This window comes from Cyclopterus lumpus, chromosome 17, assembly GCF_009769545.1.
Source record: "Cyclopterus lumpus isolate fCycLum1 chromosome 17, fCycLum1.pri, whole genome shotgun sequence".
Classification (NCBI taxonomy): Eukaryota; Metazoa; Chordata; class Actinopteri; order Perciformes; family Cyclopteridae; genus Cyclopterus; species Cyclopterus lumpus.
The window spans coordinates 4,477,238-4,503,209 of NC_046982.1; the positions used below are offsets into that span (position 1 = coordinate 4,477,238).

General features: G+C 44.6%; 1 long non-coding RNA gene across 1 annotated transcript; it reads left to right on the forward strand.

Moving 5' to 3' along the window:
• Positions 1-1,922: 1,922 nt before the first annotated feature.
• On the forward strand, positions 1,923-4,075 carry LOC117746911. The gene is made up of 2 exons (XR_004611365.1): positions 1,923-3,422; positions 3,715-4,075. It is a non-coding gene; the product is annotated as an uncharacterized LOC117746911 (long non-coding RNA).
• The last annotated feature ends 21,897 nt before the right edge of the window (positions 4,076-25,972 follow it).

Sequence of the window (25,972 nt, forward strand, 5' to 3'; positions counted from 1 at the left end):
TCTGAAAGGAGCCTGGGCCTCCACCTTAAGTGCCACCTGACCCCCTGCCCAGATAAGAGCAAGCAAGCAAATCACACAGTACTGAACAGACCACTGCGGCACGATCTGGAAAGTTACTGCTGCTGACATGTGAATCTCTCTATGGGCACCCATCCATAACAATCAGCACACCAGATATTATAGACCCTCATGAACTGCAGATGGATTTCACCTCAATGAGCTGCTGAACAGCTGCTCTAGCACAACATCCCCCAGGGAGGATCCCACGGCAGCCTTCATTCACCACGATACGCAAATGAAACGTCAAAGACTTGAAACTTGCTCTACATCCAACCTTTCACAGTAAACACTGTGTTGCCTATTCTTTTTTCAGTCGGTTATTGTTGCGTGGTGTATTAAAGTCGTTGAGGCAAACGTGTGATGGCGAAACCAGTAGGCTTGAGATCAAAAACATATATATTTGGTAAAGTTTGAAAAGAGAATCAAATAAGCTATTTCTTCATACTGCATTTGAATGCAAACTATTTATTGACACTTGATGAATATGAATATTTTTCTCGCATACTAAATATTATGGTAGTATGGCTGTTGGAACGCAAAACATTCATTGGACCTTATGAAACCAGAAGTGACACGAGAGGGAGGAGCTAAGTAGTAAGACATTTAGTCACAATAATGTAACAATACCTTCCATGAACCAAAACACTGTGAAAGGGTTAAATTCTCACACAAAAATGCTACATTTTATTTTATTTGACAAAATGAACATCATGCTGTATTGAAGAACACTTGAAACTAGCGATTGAGAACATAAACTCATGTTTACAATGTTTACTGAGGGAGTCAATGAAGTGAGAGGTAGAGTCTTTTTTACAACCAGAGGAGTCGCCCCCTACTGGTCAGTAGAAAGTTTGAGGCACTTCACTTCAGACCCAGAGGTTGACGCCTGATATTACTCTCAACATTGCATTATTCCCTCAAATCGTGATTACAACTAAGGTTACAGTTTAACTCTGAAAGTCTCATCCCTGTGCATAAAACCACAAGTCTAAGATTAGTTGTTATGGCAGACACATTTATATTTATAAAAGTAAATAAATAATCAACTGAGAGCTCTCCTGTGCTTCATCACAGAGGAAACAGAAGATCCCTTTTCATTGAATGCTAATGAGAAAATATCTTCACCGTTTAGAGTATTGACCTCTAACAATGGTCGTGAGTGCCCTCTAGTGGTCTTTTAGAGAAACGGCACCACAAGCATCGGCCACAGCTCCAGAAATGAGGGGAAGGCATCTTCAACAAAAGGACCTCAAACAACTTTCTTCATTCATAAAAATAATTGTCTTTCCTTTTATATTTAGACTATTGACCTCTAACTGGTCGTGACTGCCCTCTAGTGTAAATAATAATAATAAACTGAATAGTGGTCTTTTAGAGAAACTGCACCACAGGTCAAGAAGCAGCCATTTTAGTGTGAGGCCGGGTCTGCGTGGTCTCTCATATTTCCGCTGGCTTTCAAACACAACTGGAAGGGAACTCTGTCTCTGTGTTGCTGCTGGCATTTGACTGTCTGTGGGAGTGGGTGGATAAACAATGCTTAATTTACTTGCATAGTGAGTTTGATATTTTACACTAAATATTTTAACTTAATTCATAGAATAATTATTTTTCCTTAAAACGAGGATAGAAGTTAGTCAGAACTAGGGTGACCAGACGTCAATGCCCCGTATTTGTCCTCCTTTTTGGAGTTGCATTGGGCCTAAAGAGCCGCGCGATAGCATATTTAGCTGGAACGCAGTCTAACACATGATTGGTTAAAAGTGTTGTCAAATACTTATCTGATAGGCTTAGGTTAGGTTCTAACCCTATATCATTGGTTAAAAACTTAAGCAAGGCTCCGTGTGCTGGCTACGTCATATCTACGCTGCTGGCTACATTGACTGAAACTTAACACATAGCAGAAAACATGCCAACACGTCTGACGTCGTTCAACCCAGAAGGGACAAAAGAACATGGTTTTATTTCAAAAAGCAGTCGAGACTCCTTTCATGGCTTCTGCTATCTGCCGCCGTCAGCGTAAAGCTGCCATTGAAGACATGCGGGAACAGAGAAGCAGAAAGGTAACAGAGATTTTTTCGAGAAGGTACGTCGCCGTTGGATGACAACATCTCCGCTGCTGAGCGGTGTAAGGTTTACATGCTGTAAAGCACCACCGGTCGTACCGGGGTGTCGACTGCGCCGTGAAGGTGGACCGAGAGATATTTAGTGATTCTCCCATAGCTCAGGGGATGATGTGTGGCCGAACTAAAGCCCAGGCTTTGTGTGCGAATGTCCTAGCGTCTAGATGTGAAATACACGTCTGCATATGCAGCAGACAATGCCAACTATGGAAAACACAACAGTGTTTATCAGAAGTTGACACTGACTCAGAAGGACGTGCTACCTGCAAACTGTTTAGCCCATATTCAGCACAATGCAACACGATATGCAGCAGGCAGCCTGGATGTTGATGTTGAAAATGCTGTGCTCAAGGTTTACAGACATGTTAGCATCTCAGCAAGCAGAACAGCACAGTCGAAGGAATTCTGTGAGTTTGTGGAAGCGGAAGAATGCAATCTGCTGCGGCATGTCGTCACAAGGTGGTTGTCCCTGCTTCCATCTAGACCGAATGCTGAAGTATTGGAAGCCACTGACCAGCTACTTTCAGAGTGAAGGTGAGGAGGAATGCACCAAGATGATGTGGAAATGAATTGGAGAGGAAAGTGTCTGAGACATATTTTCTTTTCCTCAGTCACATTCTCAAAGGTGTTTTCAGACAGCTTTTAAGCACAAACTCAAGCAGCTACCAGCTTACCTTGCAAAGAAATGTGAGAGATTTTCTTGGTTTCTATGAAAGAGCAAATAAATACACAAGTGACAGATACAACTTCTCTGAGACCAGCTTTCATAGCAAAGTGGCAAAGCTCGGCCTCACAACTGCTGTGCCATATGAAGAATACAGTGATGCTATCCAGGCCTGCAATCTGAAAGACATTGATATGGATGGACTGTATGAGGAATATGCCATGGTGGAAGCTTCCTTCAGCTCTCCAGAAATGGAAGGTTGCCACAGTGAGGAGCGATATCTGAAACTGTTTTCCAAAGCAGATGTACCACTGGTGAATCTCAGGAAGGTCAGCGCCTACATTTTCTCCATTCCATGCAGCAATGCACACACAGAACGAGTCTTTTCAATGATGACATCTACATGGAGAAACGAGAGCAATCGGCTGGAGGTGGACAGTGTCAAGGCTGAGCTGCAAGTTTGTGTCAATTTCACCGTTCCCTGCACAGACGTGTACAAGAAGTTCCTTGGAGACAAAAATACTCTTGGATGCAGCCAGGAAAAATCTGAAGTATTGCAAATAGAGAATCAACTATTTGTTGAGTACACTAGTTTTATGTTTTATTTCCCAAACAGACATACACTATGATCATGTTGTGTCAGTGGCATCCACTTGATATGATGCAGTTTGTTTGCGGTGTATATAATTGAGCAAATATAGGCTACTAATTTCCTGTATGAAGCTCTTAAGCCAAATTGATTTCTAATGTAGCATTTTGATTTTATGAATGGGCTACATATAATATAAATATATTCATTGGGTTTAAAACAGTACAGATTTTTGAATGCTGATAACAGTATTGTTGCTATGTTGTTATGTGTCCCTGCAGGAGATGAACAGGCCCAGACTTGTGTCTTGAGCTTCCCAGAGGGTGAAGGTGGAGTTTGCTTGAATACAGGTGGACTTCTGCACACATACACGGATGAAGACGCTGCACACAAGTCCCCAATTGACTGAATCACTTTAGAAATTCTTTACTCTTTGAGCCGGTAAATGTTAACCATGTTTTCTTTATGCTTTTAAAACATTCATTTGTTTATCATTTATTATTTATGTGACCTGTGATTTAATTTGTACATTTTTAAGTCCACAAATGTTATGCTTTGTGGCACTCGGCACTTTAAAAGATCCATCTCAGTGGTCAGAACACCACAACGTATTGAATAAATACATATACTGTGAACAAGACACTTTTTGACTCAAGACTATTTTTCCTATTCTGTTACACATACATCATGTAACAATAACACAACGTTGTATTGTAGAGGGAGCACGTCAAAGTCCTATGCAATTATTCACAGCCTCACAAAATACCGCATAGTGTCCTCCTTTTCGGTGTTATGGATATGGTCACCCTAGTCAGAACGGGGTTGATTTCAAGTAGAAAGGTGATTTATCTTTGAGAAGAGTGTTAATGCTGTGCAGCCACTAATATCACAAATGTATTATTTACACTCCATTACATGGTCACAATGCCAATTGAATCATATCAAACAAAAGATAATACAATGTGAGTAACACATGGTTTTAAGATATTTTGCATTAGATTTTTAAATAAATAAACATGAATAATATACACAAATTAAAGCAGCATTGATCTCCCTCCGCCTTTGTTCGCGTCGAGTGATTGTAAAACCCCAAGTTTGGATAATTTACAGTCTGTCACGACCGAACTAGGGACCTGAACCCAAACGCACGACTCAAAGCAAAGTTACAACAAAAAGCGCAGTTTAATAAACTAGAAAAAAACAAACAGAAAATCAACGTGAACAAAGTAGCAAAGAAACTAAACCTGGCAAATGGCGAAAAACACACAGGAACAAAGTAACAAAATAACATAACCTGGTAACTGGTGAATGGCATGGAAAGGGTTGGTTCTCTGGCACAATAGACAAGACAAACTGGCCCAGGACAAAGGGAGACGTAGACAATGTATACACAGGTAAGGGCACAGGTGGAATTGATCAGGAGCGAGACAGACAATCACAGCCAGGGGAAGGAACAAGTTGCCTGAAACAAGAAGAGAGTTGATTTTCAAAATAAAAAAAGGAAATCACGAGACAACATGGACACAAGACACAATACTGATTAACTTATTAATTTTGAGATTTGTTAAGCTGTTCAGTTCCTCCTCCATCTTAACAATGAGATGACGCTGCTTCTCTGCCTCTGTTTTCTGAGTGGCTCAACAGGTTTGCCTCTCTTTCAATCATTTTGGCCTCCATGTCTTTCAGATCCTCATATGAAGTTGAATACTTTTCAAGTTTGGCTTTCAACTCCTTATGCGCATTTTTATATTTTTGACCTGTAAGCCACCACCTCTTGTTGTTTTAGATGATCTATGTCAGTGATTTGAATCTCACATGTAGCTTTTAAATCCTGATGATGGTTGTTTTCCAGGATAAGCACTGCCATTTGTCTTTCATACTCATTGGATTGGTTTCAATTCTTTTAAGCAATCTGTATGTTTTTTCTCCCAACACTTAAGTTTTATCGCTCTGTACTCCCATTTTTTTTTCTGTAGCAGATTTATATCCTTCGCATTTTTGGATCTGATGGTTCAATTGAACCATTTCTGCATTTAATGGTTGCACTGGGGTCGTGTCCCGTGTGTCTCCCGGGACACGGGGCGCCGACGAGACACGGGGTTGGCCTCGTGGTCTAGGACTGTTTGGGTGGTCTGAGCTGGGAACGGGGTTGGCCTGGTGGTCTGGGCCTGAGCTGGGAACGGGACTCGGGACTCAGACCCCGTTTACACGATAGGAAAACGCATATATTTTCATGCGTTTTGGCCTTTCATTTACACAAAAACGGAGGTTTTATCGCGGAAAACGATAATTTCAAAAAACTCCGGCCAAAGTGGAGATTTCTGAAAACTCTGTTTTTGTGTTTGCGTGTGAACTAGGTCAAACAGAGTTTTAGGTTGTCAAACGTCACAGTATGCGACTAAAAATGCTTCACGTCATGTGAGCGTCCTATGTTTACAGTTAGTTTACTTAGGCTACTGATCATGGATGGTGTCAAGGTAGTGCTCATTTGTGCGTTAATGCAAACCCTTTTGGCCTGTTTTACAAACACAACTGATTTTTTACATCGAGGAGCAGAGGCGAAGAACTGCACGGAGGTCAGCAGTCCTTCTTCAGCTTTCTATACTCCCAAGACTTAGGTACATTGCCTGCCAACGAAAAGGAAGTTGATCTGATTGGTTTGCATGTCTTTATCCTTCTCGTTACACTGCCGACTACAGGTTTGGCATAGTTATGATGGCGCCCGGGGGCGTATTTATGCGGGTTAATATAAACGGAAACTTTATTGAAAACGACCTTGTGTGTATTTTTTAAAACGGAGGGGCAGAAATATTCGTTTCTGTAAATACCCGGCTATGTGTAAATGTGGCCTCAGTTCCTCCTCCAGCTTGACCATGAGTTTGGCTCTCAACTCGTTATGCGCAATTTTATATATTTTTATTTTTGACCTGTAAGCCACCTCTTGTTGTTTAAGATTATCTATCTCAGTGATTTGAATCTCACATGTAGCTTTTAAATCCTGATAGTTTTTGTTTTCCGGGATAAGCATTTCCAATTGTCTTTTGTACTCATTGGATTGGTTTTCCACATGTTTCAATTCTTTTAACCAATCTATATGTTTTTTCTCCCAAATGGTGAGTTTATCGCTCTGTAGTCCCATTTTTGTACCTGATGGTTGGTTAAATGTAACCATTTCTGTGTTCCTGGTGGTCTAGGGCTGGGGTCGTGTCCCGTGTGTCCCCAGGGACATGGACGAGACATGGGGGGTGGCCTGGTGGTCTAGGACTGTTTGGGTAGTCTGAGCTTGGAACGGGGGTGGCCTGGTGGTCTGGGCCTGAGCTGGGAACGGGACTCAGTTCCTCCTCCATCTTGACCATGAGTTTGGCTTTCAACTCGTTATGCGCGATTTTATATTTTTGACCTGTAAGCCACCTCTTGTTGTTTAAGAGTATCTATGTCAGTGATTCCGGGACACGGACGAGACACGGAGGGTGGCCTGGTGGTCTGGGCCTGAGCTGTGAACGGGACTCGGGACTCAGTTCCTCCTCCATCTTGACCATGAGTTTGGCTTTCAACTCGTTATGGGCGATTTTTTAATTTTTTCTATTTGTGACCTGTAAGCCACCTCTTGAGTATCTATGTCAGTGATTTGAATCTCACATGTAGCTTTTAAATCCTGATAGTTTTTTTTTTCCGGGATAACCGCTTCCAATTGTCTTTTGTACTCATTGGATTGGTTTTCCACCTGTTTCAATTATTTTAACCAATCTATATGTTTTTTCTCTCGAATGGTGAGTTTATCGCTCTGTACTCCCATTTTTGTACCTGATGGTTGGTTCAATGTTCCATTTCTGTGTTCCTGGTAGTCTAGGGCTTGAGTCGTGTCCCGTGTGTCCCCCGGGACACGGACGAGACACGGGGGGTGGCCTGGTAGTCTGGGCCTGAGCTGGGAACGGGACTCGGGACTCAGTTCCTCCTCCATCTTGACCATGAGTTTGGCTTTCAACTCCTTATGCGCGTTTTTATATTTTTGTATTTTGGACCTGTAAGCCACCTCTTGTTGTTTTAGAGTATCTATGTTAGTGATTTGAATCTCACGTAGCTTTTAAATCCTCATTTTGGATTTCCAGGATAGGCACTTTTGCAATTTGTGTTTTGTACATATTGCATTGGACTTCCATATCTTTCAATTCTTTTAACAAATCTGTATGTTTTTTCTCCATACACTTAAGTGTATCGCTTTGTACTCCCATTTTCATTTCTGCAGCAGATTTATATTCTTCACATTGTTGGATCTGATAGTTCAATTGAACCATTTTTGCATTTAATTTTTCATTCTCCGATTTTGTTTTGCTTAACTTTTTTAAGTCTGCATTCATTTTCTTCATGAGCAATCTTTCCTCAATCAATGTTTGTTTAGACTCCGCTAATTGCTTATACACAGTCTTATATTTCAGCTCTAATTCCTTGAGAGCACGCTGTTCTTTTTCCTCCTTAAGTTCAATTTTGACTTTGTGCAATTCATTTCTTATGTGCACTAATTGACGGTCCTAGAGAGCTGTCTTTTTTCGTTCTTTTTCAAGCTCAACCTGGTAGTTGTAGACGTGTCCGGGCTGCCTGCACCTCCAACACTCCTGCCCTGCTGTTTGAGGGACCCCCTGTGGGTCGGGAAGGGTGCCGGCATTTGCTTGGGTCAGAGGATTGGGGAACCGAGGGAGGGGTTCTGAACGTGGGGCCGGTCTGGGCCACATCAGGAACTGCACCGCCACTGTCCTCCTGACCGCCGGGATGAACCGCCAGGTGATCCTCCGCCAGCGTGATGGCGGCTTCCAGCGACGCGGGGCCGTGACAGCGGACCCACTCTGATGTTCTGGCCGGCAGCCCCTCCATGAACTGCTCCAAAACGGTCTTCTCCACCGTCGCCTGCGCCCCCCCCTGTGCTCCCTGGGCTGTAGCCATCGGGTGGCGTCGTCCTCCAGCTGGTGCGCGTAGGTAAAGGGCCGGTCCTCGGGCCGCAGCGTTGCCTCGCGGAACCTCCTCCGGTGGTCCTGTGGGGTCAGTCTCAGCCGATCCATGACGGCTTTACGCACATCGGCGTAATTATGTCGAGCTGTCGGAGGCAGCCCCAGGGCCGCTGTCTGCGCCTCCCCGGACGGTCTAAACCCAGCTCACGTTCCCTATTAGTGGGTGAACAATCCAACGCTTGGTGAATTCTGCTTCACAATGATACCTCATTTTGGATTTCCAGGATAGGCACTTTTGCAATTTGTGTTTTGTACATATTGCATTGGACTTCCATATCTTTCAATTCTTTTAACGAATCTGTATGTTTTTTCTCCATACACTTAACTGCAATGGCCAACTTAAGACCGCAGAGGTGGGAATGAACAGACAAATGGCCTGATGGGATGGATTATCGGAGACTCCTCAGAATTGATGTTGATTGGGAAGCGAGTTTGCCTTGACACAGGCCTGGATTTGTCCTCCATGGGGCGCTCGGGTTTTTTGGAAATAGGGGGCAAATGGGTGCGCTTGCTTCCCAACTCCAACCTCAGTGTTCTCAGGGCACAGGTCAGCTCCTTGTTTTCTTCTCTCAAGTGCTGGTATTCTTCCTGGTAGGCCACGAGCTGTCCCTGTGCTCCCTTCAACTGTTTGCTCAGGAGTCTTTTGTCCCACTGACACTCCTGGAACTTCTCTATGGCATCATCCGGTCGCCGTGCCAACCTGAGCCTCAACTCTGCGATCTGGTCGTTCCTTTTCTTCAGAAGTGAATCTTGATTTTTCTGAAAGAATTGCAGATTGGCCCTCTTAAAGTTCATAGCTGGGCGTAAGATGAGTCTGGTTCGCAGCACTTTTGAGGGTCTGATGTTTATCTCAGCCTTTAGTCTCATGTTCTCCAGCTGGAGAAACCTCACTTCATCTCCAGAGTCCTGAATTGACTTTTGTAACGAGACCGTTATGGCGTCCTGAAGGTTGAGCCGCATTTGCTGGTTGTCTACCATTACTTTGCATTTCAGCACCTCTTTCTCCAACTTTCCCTTCTCAGCAATGACCTCATTCAGTTTAATGTTCGCCAGCAACAAGTCCTCTGATTTGTTCAAGTCCTCATACATTTTCTTTGTTTCTGCTAGCTGCAACATTTGACTATTCAGCTTTTTTTTCATAGACTTTGAATTCCGGTCAGCCTTGGCCAGCATCTCGTTCTTGGCATCAGTCTGGCGATTGAGGATTTCAACTTCCTCCTGCAGTTTCGTAGTTGTTGTGGTGTTTTGTTTGAGTTCCTCCTGAACCTCGGACAGGTTTCGGAGGAGGAGCTTTTTCTCAGTCTTGAAGCCCTCAGTCTCAATCATTAATTTTCGTTGTTTGCTCTCTGACACACACAACGTATTCTTGAGATGCTGGATCGTCTCATCCTTGTTGAAAATGTGCTTGTTGAGCTCTCTATCCTTAGTTTGGAGTCTGATTTTGAGATTTGTTAAGCTGTTCAGTTCCTCCTCCATCTTAACAATGAGATGACGCTGCTTCTCTGCCTCTGTTTTCTGATTTTCTGAGTGGCTCAACAGGTTTACCTCTCTTTCAATCATTTTGGCCTCCACGTCTTTCTGATCCTCATATGAAGTTGAATACTTTTCAAGTTTGGCTTTCAACTCCTTATGCGCGTTTTTATATTTTTTTATTTTGGACCTGTAAGCCACCTCTTGTTGTTTTAGAGTATCTATGTCAGTGATTTGAATCTCACATGTAGCTTTTAAATCCTGATAGTTTTTGTTTTTCAGGATAAGCACTTTTGCCATTTGTCTTTTGTACTCTTTGTATTGGTCTTCCATATCTTTCAATTCTTTTAACGAATCTGTATGTTTTTTCTCCCAACACTTAAGTTTATCGCTCTGTACTCCCATTTTCTTTTCTGCAGCAGATTTATATCCTTCACATTGTTGGATCTGATGGTTCAATTGAACCATTTCACACACACCGGAGCAACAACAAGCTCTCATTGACATCATAAAACATTTAGAGAAACAACAAAAGCTTTTTCTTACACACACTTATGCAAAATTGTTCGAAGGTTCTTTTAAATATATGACCACTGCTGTTGAAATACAAGGGAAACAATTATCTTTTTTAGTTGATTCTGGAGCAACACACTTTGTGATGCAACAAAAGCATTTTCCTAATCAAAAGTTTAGTGGCAGACATGTTTACTCTCAAGGGGCTTCAGGGTTAACAGTTGTTGAAAACTTCACCACACCTATGACAAGTACACACACTGACTCAACTGACGCTGAACCTGACATAACGACGAAACATTCATTTCTGTTGTCCTCTCTCTGTCCCATTAATCTAATGGGCAGAGATCTCATGTGTTCTTTTGGCATCAGCCTTATCTCTACTCCCACAGGATTGCGGGTAGTAAGACAAAGAATAGTTACTCAGATGGTGAAATCAACCCTTTGTGATCCTCTGTTCGTGTACCAGTGGTGGATCCCTGTTGATGCGCTAACACACTTGTCTCGTCTGACTGCAGAACGCGTCCAGGCTGGAGCACAGTGCATGGCCTCTTCACATCTCCATTGTACAGCACATGTGTCACATGAGCCAGATAAATCATATGAACAGTTGTTTTTGCAGGATTTAAATGATTACATTCAGTGTTCTACACTGTTTTGGTCTACATTTAAATCTGCTGTTTCTGTTTCTCTCACCTCCTCACAGCAGCCCCTCTTCCAGGTGCCTGGTTCCTTTCCACACATCTCCTTGTCCAAAGCCACGATGGACCAGTGGAGAGACTTGGGTCCTTTTGTCGCCACGTGTGAGACGCTGACAGATTGGCAGTCTACAGCTGACCCAACCATCATGCGCTCTCATTCGACAGGCTTCTTTAAACAACCATTTGCATTTTCCACACCTGTTCTAAGATCTATTTATGTCATGGATGAAAATAACACATTACCTGACGCACACACTGACATGTTTGTGACTGATGTCTCCTCTATTTCCCCTGCCCTCAGCTCTGTTCCAGCAACATTGTGGGCATCGCATAAATATGACGTGGGACTCATCAAAAACTGCCAACCTGTGGTCATCACACCTCGCTCAGACTTCCGTCCACATAAACATCAATACCCACTGCGCCAAGAGGCCATTGACGGTATTACACCAGTGTTCAACTCCCTCTTACAGGCCGGGGTCATTGTTCCATGTCCTGACTCTCCGGTAAGAACACCTATTTTTCATGTTAAAAAGATCAGAGATGCAGACAAACTAACAGAGTGGCGCTTTGTGCAGGACCTCAAAGCAGTTAATGCAGCCGTCCACGCACGAGCCCCAAATGTCCCCAACCCATACACCATTATGGCACAGGTTCCACCTGATTCTCAATGGTTTTCAGTGGTTGATCTCTCAAATGCTTTTTTCAGTGTCCCAGTGGACAAAGACAGTCAGTTCTGGTTCACATTTAATTTTAATGGCAAGCCATACACTTTCACTCGTTTATGTCAGGGCTACACAGAATCACCTACTATTTACAACGAAGCACTCAGGGAAAGCTTAGAGAGCCTCACTCTGTCTCCAGGGTCCGCTCTTCTGCAATATGTTGACGATTGTCTCATTGCAGCTCCAACACAACAACAATGCCAGCAGGACACGCTCAAACTTCTTAAACATCTTGCAGCAGAAGGACATAAAGCCAGCTTATCTAAACTACAGTTTGTTTCACAAAACGTCCATTTCCTAGGTCATGACATTTCCGGTAAAGGCAAAACACTCTCGCCAAAACGCATTGCCTCAATTGTGACACTTCCAAAACCTCAAACAAAGAAACAAATGATGTCATTTTTAGGGATGTGTTCTTACTGTCGTTCATTTATTCCAAATTACTCTCAGCTTGAACAACCTCTCTGCATTGATACACGGGAAAAATCTCAGCGCTCATGACAAAATTCAGTGGCTCCCAGCAGCCTCAAAAGCTTTCAGACATGAAATGCGCCTTACAGACTCCACCCACTCTCGGTCTGCCTGATCCAAAAAAGACATTCACTCAAACAGTTGATGAACGCTCCAGCTGTATGACATCGGTACTCTTACAGCCTCATGGTGATAAATTGCGTCCTGTCGCATATTTCTCCGCCAAACTCGATCCTGTCGCTGCAGGTTTACCACAGTGTCTCCACGCAATGGTTTCTGCAGAAAGGGCTCTTATAGCCTCTCGTGACATAGTGGGCTCCACTAACTTTACTAGTTCCACACTCGGTTTCGTTAATTCTCCTAGAACAGAAATCGTCTCACCTTTCTGCAGCACGTACAGTTATCACACATGTCTCCTCGACATGCCTAATGTCACGGTTAGACGCTGCAATGTTCTTAATCCTGCATCTCTACTCCCCATCCCTGAGGACGGAGAGGAGCATAACTGTTTGGCTGAGCTCCAAGCTCAGTGCACTCCTCGTCCTGACCTCTCGGACACACCTCTACTCAACAGTGACTGGGTAATGTATGTTGACGGATCTGCTTCACGGGATCCCTTGACTGGTACTAATCTTGTGGGTTTCTCTGTTGTTTCAGACTCCCCGTGTCACGTCTCAGCCCAAGCAGCAGAGCTAATCGCACTCACAGAAGTTGGTAAACAGGCAAAGGGTAAAACTGCAACCATTCACACAGATTCCAGATACACTTTTGGCGTCGTTCATGATGTTGGCGCATTGTGGAAACACAGAAATTTCCTTAAATCAGATGGCAAACCAGTGCTACATCACACACTGATAGCAGAACTATTGGACGCAATTTTGTTGCCCACGGCTATTGCTGTTTGCAAATGTACAGCGCACACATCAAACACCGACGACATCTCAAAGGGAAAGAGCGTGCAGATTTAGCTGCAAAAGCTGCTGCTAGGCGTCTTCTCCCCAAACATGTTTGTGTCATGGTTTTACTGCCGTAAAATGATGCAGTCACTCTCTACTTCGGATGAGAGACGCCCCATGTCCTCCTCCAACTCCACACTCACTGACGGTACTTGGTATGGTCCGAAAGGTAACCCTTGTTTACCTAAACATTTCTTCCCACATTATGCGAAATTGACACATGGGTTAGACGTTAGATGTGTCAAAAGGGGGAATGTTAAGTATCATCGATGCAACATGGTTCACAAAGGGCTTTGCAGCTTACGCACAAACATTTTGTCAAGCATGCATTACATGTGCAACACACAATGTAGGTCGCCCAGTGCCAGTATCACATCGAGCAGCACATCCATCACCTACAAGGCCATTTGAACATGTAATGATGGACTTTGTGGAACTCTCCCCATCGGAAGGTAAGAAACACTGTCTAGTAATGGTAGACATGTGGTCCAAATGGGTTGAAGTTTTCCCGTCCAGCAAACAGACAGCGGCAACTGTAGCAAAGGCACTGATTTCAGAAATCATTCCTCGCTGGGGAATCCCAACTAAGATTTCCAGTGACAATGGTTCACACTTTGTTAACCAAGCAATCACAGAATTGAGTGCATACATGGGTATTGACTTAAAGACACACTGTGCATACCATCCTGCCAGTGGAGGAGCGGTGGAGAGAGAGAACGGAACACTGAAAACAAAATTAGCCAAGTGTTGCACAGACACAGGTTTATCCTGGACCAAAGCGCTGCCTTTGGTTCTGATGTACATGAGGATGAGGAAACAAACACGGAGCAACTTAAGTCCATTCGAAATCCTTTTTGCAGTTCCTCCCCACATTGGTGTGGAAGCTCCAGGAACACCACTCCCTTCTACTACACTGTGTGAAGATGACATGCTGACCTATTGCACTAACCTCTCTTCCACTTTGTCTGACATAAGGAAACAGGTTGTAGCGGCGCTTCCCAAGGAAGCTCTGGGTCCGCTGCATAAACTACAGCCTGGTGACTTCGTGGTGGTGAAAGACTTCAGAAGGAAGAACTGGAAAGCTAAGCGGTGGCAAGGCCCATTCCAGATCCTGTTGGTGACCCACACAGCAGTTAAAGTGGCAGAACGAGCCACCTGGATACACGCCACCCACTGCAAACACGTCCCGGCTCCAGCTGAACCAACCAACACAGCTCCTCACTAAAAGAGCAAAAGACTCTGTGACTGACAGACTTTCATAGTTCTGTGTCACCAACTGCCGAAGCGGCTGACGGCTGTCAGCTGCCCACGAGGGTGCAACAAGTGGATAGCCACCACCAACGAGGGAGCTACCCATTCAGCACCACACCCACAAATACACATATAGTAGCACACACACGTAAAGAGTGGTGTATACAGTGTCTCTGACAGTTTTCTGTGGAAACCTCACAGTGTCAACATAAACAGAACTGTTCACATAAACCAGTTGCTCGGGTGAATTCCATACAAACTGGTTGGCTGTAAACACCATTTCAAAAATCATGCCTGAAACACAACGTCCATGGAGTCCACTCCGTCGCATTTGGGGCACCCGGGGAACATTAACTGTTATTTGTGTTCATTAGTCTCGTGAAAACATATTTTTGGCAATATTGTATGATTATAGAGTAATCAAAAGAGTGGAATGTGACGGTAAAGATATGTGTTGTTTTGTGAACTGGTTCAAGGGCAGAGCAATAGGGAGGAGGACAGATGGCCATATGCCTTATCGAAACCAATACACTCTGTTCTTTGTTCTTCTCAATTCTTATCCAAGACATTCACACGGTTTCTTGGTTTGTCGTTATAGTGGGCCCTGGAGGGGGGTGCATGTGCTTGTATAAATCACGATGTAATACAATGTATGAATGAAGAGATTTCGGCAGCTCACTGAGATACGTGGCTGTTGAACCCTTTTCCCAGCTTGCAAGCTTGAATAAACGGAAAAACAACTTTGATTCCTTCGGAGACTCTGTTTGTTGCAATTGAATATTTGAACCACAACTCTCCACCTGATCAAACATAGAAATCTTCCACCACAAGAGCTGTCTTTTTTTCGTTCTTTTTCAAGCTCAACCTGGTAGTTGTCTGGAACCCGCTGGTTTAACTGTCTCTTGAGAGACCTGTTCTCCTCCATCAACCATTGCTCCTGTGTTTTTGCCCTATTCAGTTTAGAATATGAATTATCCAAACTTAAAATGTCACCATTTGAGGCTGCGTTGGAACTCATGATAGTTCTAAAGTTAGGTCTGTTTAAAAAGAAATTAGAAATATTTTGTTCTAAGATATACTTGTAATAAATGCAATGAAGGGACTTCTCTATGTGTCAAATTCTGTAAAGAAAAAAATACAAACAACTGTGTTACCGTTGCTCTATGTATAGACATGATGATGACGTAGATCAGATTGTGACCTCATAGAGCCACAGCACAATCAAGTAATACAAGTTAATGAAGGCTGGCAAGGGGATTATATTATCAGGCATTATAGCTGATTATTTATTATTTAATTCTTTGAATACTGTGTAATTCACAAACGTACAGACACTTGCACTGCTTTGGTCTGTCTTTACTCTTGACTGATTGGTTACAGAAACTGTGGGCTTACTGGAATATAAAAACAGAAGGATGGGTGTTGAGAAGAAAATCACAACTTCCTGAGAAAAATGTAAACACAACTGAATTGTAACAAAATAACTCAACTCAGAATTCTATGAACAGGCTATTCTGAAACACATACTCTTGTCATCCTAACTTGTATTATGCACCACACATCATCTGCAAAACAGATCCGTTTCTAGTGGTTTGAAAGCGGGTGAAGTCCAGAGCCCAGAGAAGTGAGGGGGGCGTGCAGCACCTCTCTGCACCACGTCGCCTGGAAACATGCCCCAGGCTCAGCAGCAGGCACTTGATAGGCCGGCCAAAGTCAATCAGTTTGTCTTTAAGGGGGATAGAGCTGTGGTCAGCTGATGAACCAAAGGACGCAGCAGCTGTTTTGAAGCAGCTTTTTAAGAGACACTTACACCACACACCTGTGGCTTTATGGGCCCTCAGGGTGTGGGGCCCTGGTGGTTTGCTCAGTTGAGAATCCCATCCCATTTGTTCAACGATACAAAATATGTAAGTAAATATCCCGGTCGATTTCTAATATAACTGACCGTCACAAGGTTTCCAGACACTCAGTGACTTCAGTACCAGATCTATACGTTACCAGTATAGTATACTCTCTTTATCAGTACCAGATCTATATCTAGCAACCGGCGCCGCTCGAGTGGCTGCCTTTTACAGTAGCTCCTGCTCACTACCTAGTTTTTTTTTTTAATGTTATTTTGTTACTTCTTGTCGCTTTTTCCCCGTCATATTAGTTACCGTTCCTAATCGGTACATTATGGCAGCTAGACACGTCGAGCTTGTCGTGGTCTATCTGCTGCTAATCGAACTTTTCACCTCCGTGTCTGGGGACCCAGCATGCAGCCATGGTCCAGTTGTTGTTTTTTCAAGGGACCAACTGTTGGCATTCCGGGACGCGGCGGTGCTACTACCCGTGGAGAGACCCGATGTTCCCCGTGAGTTGAGGAGGAAGAAACGTGGATGCCGGGCGGGGGCGGAACGTCGCGCCAGGAGAAGACGTTACAAACCCGTCCTACCCTCCATCATCATGGGAAATGTGAGGTCTCTCTCCAACAAGATGTGAATACCGGCAGTGTAGCCTCATGGTGTTCACGGAGACTTGGCTAACGGAGCTAATTCCGGACACGCACGCTACGCTGGACAGGTTCCGCATCATACGGGCGGACAGGACAGTGGAGAGCGGTAAGAGGGAGGGAGGAGGACTGGCAGTGTTTGTTAATGATAGATGGTGTAACTCTGGGCACATCACTGTTAAAGAGCAGACCTGCACAACGGACATTGAGCTGTTAGCTGTTAGCATGAGGCCATACTATCTGCCAAGGGAATTCTCGCATGTTGTCATGGTGGCTGCGTACATCCCCCCCTCTGCTGACGCTGAAGCGGCCTGTGACGTCATCCACTCAGCGACGAGCAGGCTGCTGACACAACACCCCAATGCCCTCCTCCTTCTCTCTGGGGACTTTAACCATGCCCCTCCGTCCTCCACTCTGCCCACATTCACCCAGTACGTCACATGCCACACCAGAGACAATAAGACACTGGATCTCCTCTATGCCAACACCAAGGAGGCATACTTATCATCACCTCTCCCTCCCCTGGGCCGATCTGACCACAACCTGGTGCACCTCCTGCCTGTGTACACCACTCTTGCACAGAAGCAGCCAGCTGTGACTCGCACAGTTAGACAATGGACCGATGGAGCCGAGGAGGCTCTGAAGGACTGTTTTGAGACAACTGTGTGGGAGGTATTCAGTGATGCCCATGGGGAAGACATCGACGGTCTCACCGACTGCATCACAGACTACATCAACTTCGGTGTTGAGAACACCGTACCCACCAGGACTGTACGGTGCTTCTCAAATGGCAAACCCTGGATCTCTCCAAAGATAAAGGCCCTCCTCAAGGAGAAGAAGAGGGTCTTTAGATCTGGCAACAAGGAGGCGCTGAGGACTGTGCAGAGGGAGCTGAGGGTGGAGATCAGGGAGGGTAAAGATGTCTACAGGACCAGGATGGAGGACCCATCGGGGTCTGGAAGGGCCTCAAGACGATTTCTGGGTTCAAGGGGCTCAACAAACAGCCTGAGGGGGACCATGAGTGGGTGAATGATCTGAACTCATTTTTTAACAGATTTGACCAGCCATCCTCCCCTCCCCCCACCCAGACCTCCCTGCTGCGGCCGCTGCAGCCCCCATCTTTTGCACCCCCTGCGGATTATTGCCCCCCCTCCCCCTGCACCTCCCCCCTTTCTACAGCACTCGGCCCCCCTTCACACCTCTCATACTCATACTCAGCACTCTATGACCGGCAACCCACCCCCACTCCAACACCTCACAGCACCACACCCCCCAGCGTGTCCCGTCACCAGGTGAGGAAGGAACTGAGGATCAAGGTGAGGAAGGCCACGGGTCCAGATGGCATCAGCTCAAGGCTCCTCAAATCCTGCGCAGACCAACTGTGCGGGATAGCGGAGCACATCTTCAACTTGAGCTTGAGGCTGGGGAAAGTACCACAGCTATGGAAGACATCCTGCGTGGTACCGGTACCAAAGACCCCGCGGCCCAAGGACCTCAACAGCTATAGGCCGGTGGCGTTGACATCCCACCTGATGAAGACCCTGGAGAGGCTGGTCCTTGTCCATCTCCGCCCCCTGGTGAGCTCATCCCTGGACCCACTTCAGTTCGCCTACCAATCTGGCATCGGGGTGGATGACGCCGTCATCTTCCTGCTGCAGAGATGCCTCTCTCACCTGGAAAAGGCTGGAAGCACTGTGAGAGTCATGTTCTACGACTTCTCCAGTGCCTTCAACACCATTCAGCCTTTGCTCCTGAGGGACAAGCTGAAGCAGACCGGGGTGGAACACCACCTCACTGCATGGATCCTGGACTACCTCACCAACCGTCCACAGTATGTGCGGATACGGGAGTGTGAGTCAGATCGGGTGTACTGCAGCACAGGGGCTCCACAGGGAACCGTTCTGGCTCCATTCCTCTTCTCCATCTACACATTGGACTTCAAACACAACTCTGCCAACTGCCACCTGCAAAAGTTCTCTGACGACTCTGCGATCATCGGCCTCATCTCGGCCGATGATGACAGGGAGTACAGGGAACTGAACCAGGACTTCTTAGGATGGTGCCAGCGGAACCGCCTCCAGATCAACTCCAGCAAGACCAAGGAGCTGGTGGTGGACTTCCGCCGTGGTAAACGCTCTCCTCCAACACCAGAGAGCATCCAGGGACTGGACATTGAGATTGTGAAGTCTTATAAGTACCTGGGTGTTCACTTGAACAATAAACTGACAAATGGCCTGAGGGGGTGGATTATCTGAGACTCCTCAGAATTGATGTTGATTGGGAAGCTAGTTTGCCTTGACACAGGCCTGGATTTGTCCTCCATGGGGCGCTCGGGTTTTTTGGAAATAGGGGGCAAATGGGTGCGCTTGCTTCCCAACTCCAACCTCAGTGTTCTCAGGGCACAGGTCATCTCCTTGTTTTCTTCTCTCAAGTGCTGGTATTCTTCCTGGTAGGCCACGAGCTGTCCCTGTGCTCCCTTCAACTGTTTGCTCAGGAGTCTTTTGTCCCACTGACACTCCTGGAACTTCTCTATGGCATCATCCGGTCGCCGTGCCAACCTGAGCCTCAACTCTGCGATCTGGTTGTTCCTTTTCTTCAGAAGTGAATCTTGATTTTTCTGAAAGAATTGCAGATTGTCCCTCTTAAAGTTCATAGTTGGGCGTAAGATGAGTCTGGTTCGCTGCACTTTTGAGGGTCTGATGTTCATCTCAACCTTTAGTCTCATGTTCTCCAGCTGGAGAAACCTCACTTCATCTCCAGAGTCCTGAATTGACTTTTGTAACGAGACCGTTACGGCGTTTGGCTTTCAACTCCTTATGCGCATTTTTATATTTTTGACCTGTAAGCCACCTCTTGTTGTTTTAGATGATCTATGTCAGTGATTTGAATCTCACATGTAGCTTTTAAATCCTGATAGTTTTTGTTTTCCGGGATAAGCATTTCCAATTGTCTTTTGTACTCATTGGATTGGTTTTCCACATGTTTCAATTCTTTTAACCAATCTATATGTTTTTTCTCCCAAATGGTGAGTTTATCGCTCTGTAGTCCCATTTTTGTACCTGATGGTTGGTTAAATGTAACCATTTCTGTGTTCCTGGTAGTCTAGGGCTTGAGTCGTGTCCCGTGTGTCCCCCGGGACACGGACGATACACGGGGGGTGGCCTGGTGGTCTGGGCCTGAGCTGGGAACGGGACTCGGGACTCAGTTCCTCCTCCATCTTGACCATGAGTTTGGCTTTCAACTTGTTATGCGCGATTTTATATTTTTGACCTGTAAGCCACCTCTTGTTGTTTAAGAGTATCCATGTCAGTGATTTGAATCTCACATGTAGCTTTTAAATCCTGATAGTTTTTTTTTTCCGGGATAACCGCTTCCAATTGTCTTTTGTACTCATTGGATTGGTTTTCCACCTGTTTCAATTCTTTTAACCAATCTATATGTTTTTTCTCTCGAATGGTGAGTTTATCGCTCTGTACTCCCATTTTTGTACCTGATGGTTGGTTCAATGTTCCATTTCTGTGTTCCTGGTAGTCTAGGGCTTGAGTCGTGTCCTGTGTGTCCCCCGGGACACGGACGAGACACGGGGGGTGGCCTGGTAGTCTGGGCGTGAGCTGGGAACGGGACTCGGGACTCAGTTCCTCCTCCATCTTGACCATGAGTTTGGCTTTCAACTCGTTATGGGCGATTTTTTAAATTTTTATTTGTGACCTGTAAGCCACCTCTTGAGTATCTATGTCAGTGATTTGAATCTCACATGTAGCTTTTAAATCCTGATAGGTTTTTTTTTCCGGGATAACCGCTTCCAATTGTCTTTTGCTCTCATTGGATTGGTTTTCCACATGTTTCAATTCTTTTCACCAATCTATATGTTTTTTCTCCCGAATGGTGAGTTTATCGCTCTCTACTCCCATTTTTGTACCTGATGGTTGGTTCAGTGTTCCATTTCTGTGTTCCTGGTAGTCTAGGGCTTGAGTCGTGTCCCGTGTGTCCCCCGGGACACGGACGAGACACGGGGAGTGGCCTGGTGGTCTGGGCCTGAGCTGGGAAGGGGACTCGGGACTCAGTTCCTCCTCCATCTTGACCATGAGTTTGGCTTTCAACTCGTTATGGGCGATTTTTAAAATTTTTATTCGTGACCTGTAAGCCACCTCTTGTTGTTTAAGAGTATCTATGTCAGTGATTTGAATCTCACATGTAGCTTTTAAATCCTGATAGTTTTTTTTTTCCGGGATAACTGCTTCCAATTGTCTTTTGTACTCATTGGATTGGTTTTCCACCTGTTTCAATTCTTTTAACCAATCTATATGTTTTTTTCTCTCGAATGGTGAGTTTATCGCTCTGTACTCCCATTTTTGTACCTGATGGTTGGTTCAATGTTCCATTTCTGTGTTCCTGGTAGTCTAGGGCTGGAGTCGTGTCCCGTGTGTCCCCCGGGACACGGACGAGACACGGGGGGTGGCCTGGTGGTCTAGGACTGTTTGGGTGGTCTGGTGGTCTGGGCCTGAGCTGTACAAGAAGTTCCTTGGAGACAAAAAAACTCTTTGATGCAGCCAGGAAAAATCTGAAGTATTGCAAATAGAGAATCAACTAGTTTTGTTTCCCAAACAGACATACACTATGATCATGTTGTGTCAGTGGCATCCACTTGATATGATGCAGTTTGTTTGCGGTGTATATAATTGAGCAAATATAGGCTACTCATTTCCTGTATGAAGCTCTTAAGCCAAATTGATTTCTAATGCAGCATTTTGATTTTATGAATGGGCTACATATAATATAAATATATTCATTGGGTTTAAAACAGTACAGATTTTTGAATGCTGATAACAGTATTGTTGCTATGTTGTTATGTGTCCCTGCAGGAGATGAACAGGCCCAGACTTGGGGGGGGGGGGGGGGGGAGAGAGAGAGCTTTTTCTCAGTCTTGAAGCCCTCAGTCTCAATCATTAGTTCTCGTTGCTTGCTCTCTGACTCACACAACATATTCTTGAGATGCTGCATCGTCTCATCCTTGTTGAAAATGTGCTTGGTGAGATCTCTATTCTTAGTTTGGAGTCTGATTTTGAGATTTGTTAAACTGTTCAGTTCCTCCTCCATCTTAACAATGAGATGACGCTGCTTCTCTGACTCTGTTTTCTGATTTTCTGAGTGGCTCAACAGGTTTACCTCTCTTTCAATCATTTTGGCCTCCACGTCTTTCAGATCCTCATATGAAGTTGAATACTTTGCAAGTTTGTCTTTCAACTCCTTATGCGCGTTTTTATATTTTTGACCTGTAAGCCACCTCTTGTTGTTTTAGATGATCTATGTCAGTGATTTGAATCTCACATGTAGCTTTTAAATCCTGATGATGGTTGTTTTCCAGGATAAGCACTGCCATTTGTCTTTCATACTCATTGGATTGGTTTCAATTCTTTTAAGCAATCTGTATGTTTTTTCTCCCAACACTTAAGTTTATCGCTCTGTACTCCCATTTTTTTTTCTGTAGCAGATTTATATCCTTCGCATTTTTGGATCTGATGGTTCAATTGAACTATTTCTGCATTTAATGGTTGCACTGGGGTCGTGTCCCGTGTGTCTCGCGGGACACGGGGCGCCGACGAGACACAGGGTTGGCCTCGTGGTCTAGGACTGTTTGGGTGGTCTGAGCTGGGAACGGGGTTGGCCTGGTGGTCTGGGCCTGAGCTGGGAACGGGACTCGGGACTCAGACCCCGTTTACACGATAGGAAAATGCATATATTTTCATGCGTTTTGGCCTTTCATTTACACAAAAATTGAGGTTTTATCGCGGAAAACGATAATTTCTAAAAACTCCGGCCAAAGTGGAGATTTCTGAAAACTTTGTGTTTGCGTGTGAACTAGGTCAAACAGAGTTTTAGGTTGTCAAACGTCACAGTATGCGACTAAAAATGCTTCACGTCATGTGAGCGTCCTATGTTTACAGTTAGTTTACTTAGGCTACTGATCATGGATGGTGTCAAGGTAGTGCTCATTTGTGCGTTAATGCAAACCCTTTTGGCCTGTTTTACAAACATAACTGATTTTTTACATCGAGGAGCAGAGGCGAAGAACTGCACGGAGGTCAGCAGTCCTTCTTCAGCTTTCTATACTCCCAAGACTTAGGTACATTGACTGCCAACGAAAAGGAAGTTGATCTGATTGGTTTGCATGTCTTTATCCTTTTTCGTTACACTGCCGACTACAGGTTTGGCATAGTTATGATGGCGCCCGGGGGCGTATTTATGCGGGTTCATATAAACGGAAACTTTATTGAAAACGACCTTGTGTGTACAACGTTATTTTTTAAAACGGAGGGGCAGAAATATTCGTTTCTGTAAATACCCGGCTATGTGTAAATGTGGCCTCAGTTCCTCCTCCATCTTGACCATGAGTTTGGCTTTCAACTCGTTATGCGCAATTTTATATATTTTTATTTTTGACCTGTAAGCCACCTCTTGTTGTTTAAGATTATCTATCTCAGTGATTTGAATCTCACATGTAGCTTTTAAATCCTGATAGTTTTTTTTTTCCGGGCTAACCGCTTCCAATTGTCTTTTGCTCTCATTGGATTGGTTTTCCACATGTTTCAATTGTTTTCACCAATCTATATGTTTTTTCTCCCGAATGGTGAGTTTATCGGTCTGTACTCCCATTTTTGTACCTGATGGTTGGTTCAATGTTCCATTTCTGTGTTCCTGGTAGTCTAGGGCTTGAGTCGTGTCCCGTGTGTCCCCCGGGACACGGACGAGACACGGGGAGTGGCCTGGTGGTCTGGGCCTGAGCTGGGAAGGGGACTCGGGACTCAGTTCCTCCTCCATCTTGACCATGAGTTTGGCTTTCAACTCGTTATGGGCGAATTTTAAAATTTTTATTCGTGACCTGTAAGCCACCTCTTGTTGTTTAAGAGTATCTATGTCAGTGATTTGAATCTCACATGTAGCTTTTAAATCCTGATAGTTTTTTTTTCCCGGGATAACCGCTTCCAATTGTCTTTTGTACTCATTGGATTGGTTTTCCACCTGTTTCAATTCTTTTCACCAATCTATATGTTTTTTCTCTCGAATGGTGAGTTTATCGCTCTGTACTCCCATTTTTGTACCTGATGGTTGGTTCAATGTTCCATTTCTGTGTTCCTGGTAGTCTAGGGCTTGAGTCGTGTCCCGTGTGTCCCCCGGGACACGGACGAGACACGGGGTGGCCTGGTAGTCTGGGCCTGAGCTGGGAACGGGACTCGGGACTCAGTTCCTCCTCCATCTTGACCATGAGTTTGGCTTTCAACTCCTTATGCGCGTTTTTATATTTTTGTATTTTGGACCTGTAAGCCACCTCTTGTTGTTTAAGAGTATCTATGTTAGTGATTTGAATCTCACGTAGCTTTTAAATCCTCATTTTGGATTTCCAGGATAGGCACTTTTGCAATTTGTGTTTTGTACATATTGCATTGGACTTCCATATCTTTCAATTCTTTTAACAAATCTGTATGTTTTTTCTCCATACACTTAAGTGTATCGCTTTGTACTCCCATTTTCATTTCTGCAGCAGATTTATATTCTTCACATTGTTGGATCTGATAGTTCAATTGAACCATTTTTGCATTTAATTTTTCATTCTCCGATTTTGTTTTGCTTAACTCTTTTAAGTCTGCATTCATTTTCTTCATGAGCAATCTTTCCTCAATCAATGTTTGTTTAGACTCCGCTAATTGCTTATACACAGTCTTATATTTCAGCTCTAATTCCTTGAGAGCACGCTGTTCTTTTTCCTCCTTAAGTTCAATTTTGACTTTGTGCAATTCATTTCTTATGTGCACTAATTGACGGTCCTGGAGAGCTGTCTTTTTTCGTTCTTTTTCAAGCTCAACCTGGTAGTTGTTTGGAACCTGCTGGTTTAACTGTCTCTTGAGAGACCTGTTCTCCTCCATCAACCTTTGCTCCTGTGTTTTTGCCCTATTCAGTTTAGAATTATCCAAACTTAAAATGTGACCATTTGAGGCTGCGTTGGAACTCATGATAGTTCTAAAGTTAGGTCTGTTTAAAAAGAAATTAGAACTATATTGTTCTAAGATATACTTGTAATAAATGCAATGAATGGACTTTCTCTATGTGTCAAATTCTGTGAAGAAAAAAATACAAACAACTGTGTTACTGTTGCTCTATGTATAGACATGATGATGACGTAGTTCAGATCGTGACCTCATAGAGCCACAGCGCAATCAAGTAATACAAGTTATTGAAGGCTGGCAAGGGGATTATATTATCAGGCATTATAGCTGATTATTATATATATGTACAGACACTTGCACTGCAACGGAGTGGACTCCATGGACGTTGTGTTTCAGGCATGATTTTTTAAATGGTGTTTACAGCTAACCAGTTTGTATGAAATTCACCCGAGCAACTGGTTTATGTGAACATTTCTGTTTATGTTGATACCGTGAGGTTTCCACAGAAAACTGTCAGAGACACTGTATACACCACTCTTTACGTGTGTGTGCTACTATATGTGTATTTGTGGGTGTGGTGCTGAATGGGTAGCTCCCTCGGTGGTGGTGGCTATCCACTTGTTGCACCCTCGTGGGCAGCTGACAGCCGTCAGCCGCTTCGGCAGTTGGTGACACAGAACTATGAAAGTCTGTCGGCCACAGAGTCTTTTGCTCTTTTAGTGAGGAGCTGTGTTGGTTGGTTCAGCTGGAGCCGGGACGTGTTTGCAGTGGGTGGCGTGTATCCAGGTGGCTCGTTCTGCCACTTTTTGCTGTGTGGGTCACCAACAGAATCTGGAATGGGCCTTGCCACCGCTTAGCTTTCCAGTTCTTCCTTCTGAAGTCTTTCACCACCACGAAGTCACCAGGCTGTAGTTTATGCAGCGGACCCAGAGCTTCCTTTCTGTGAGTGCGATTAGCTCTGCTGCTTGGGCTGAGAGGTGACACGGGAGAGGTCCGGAACAGAGAACAGCTGAGT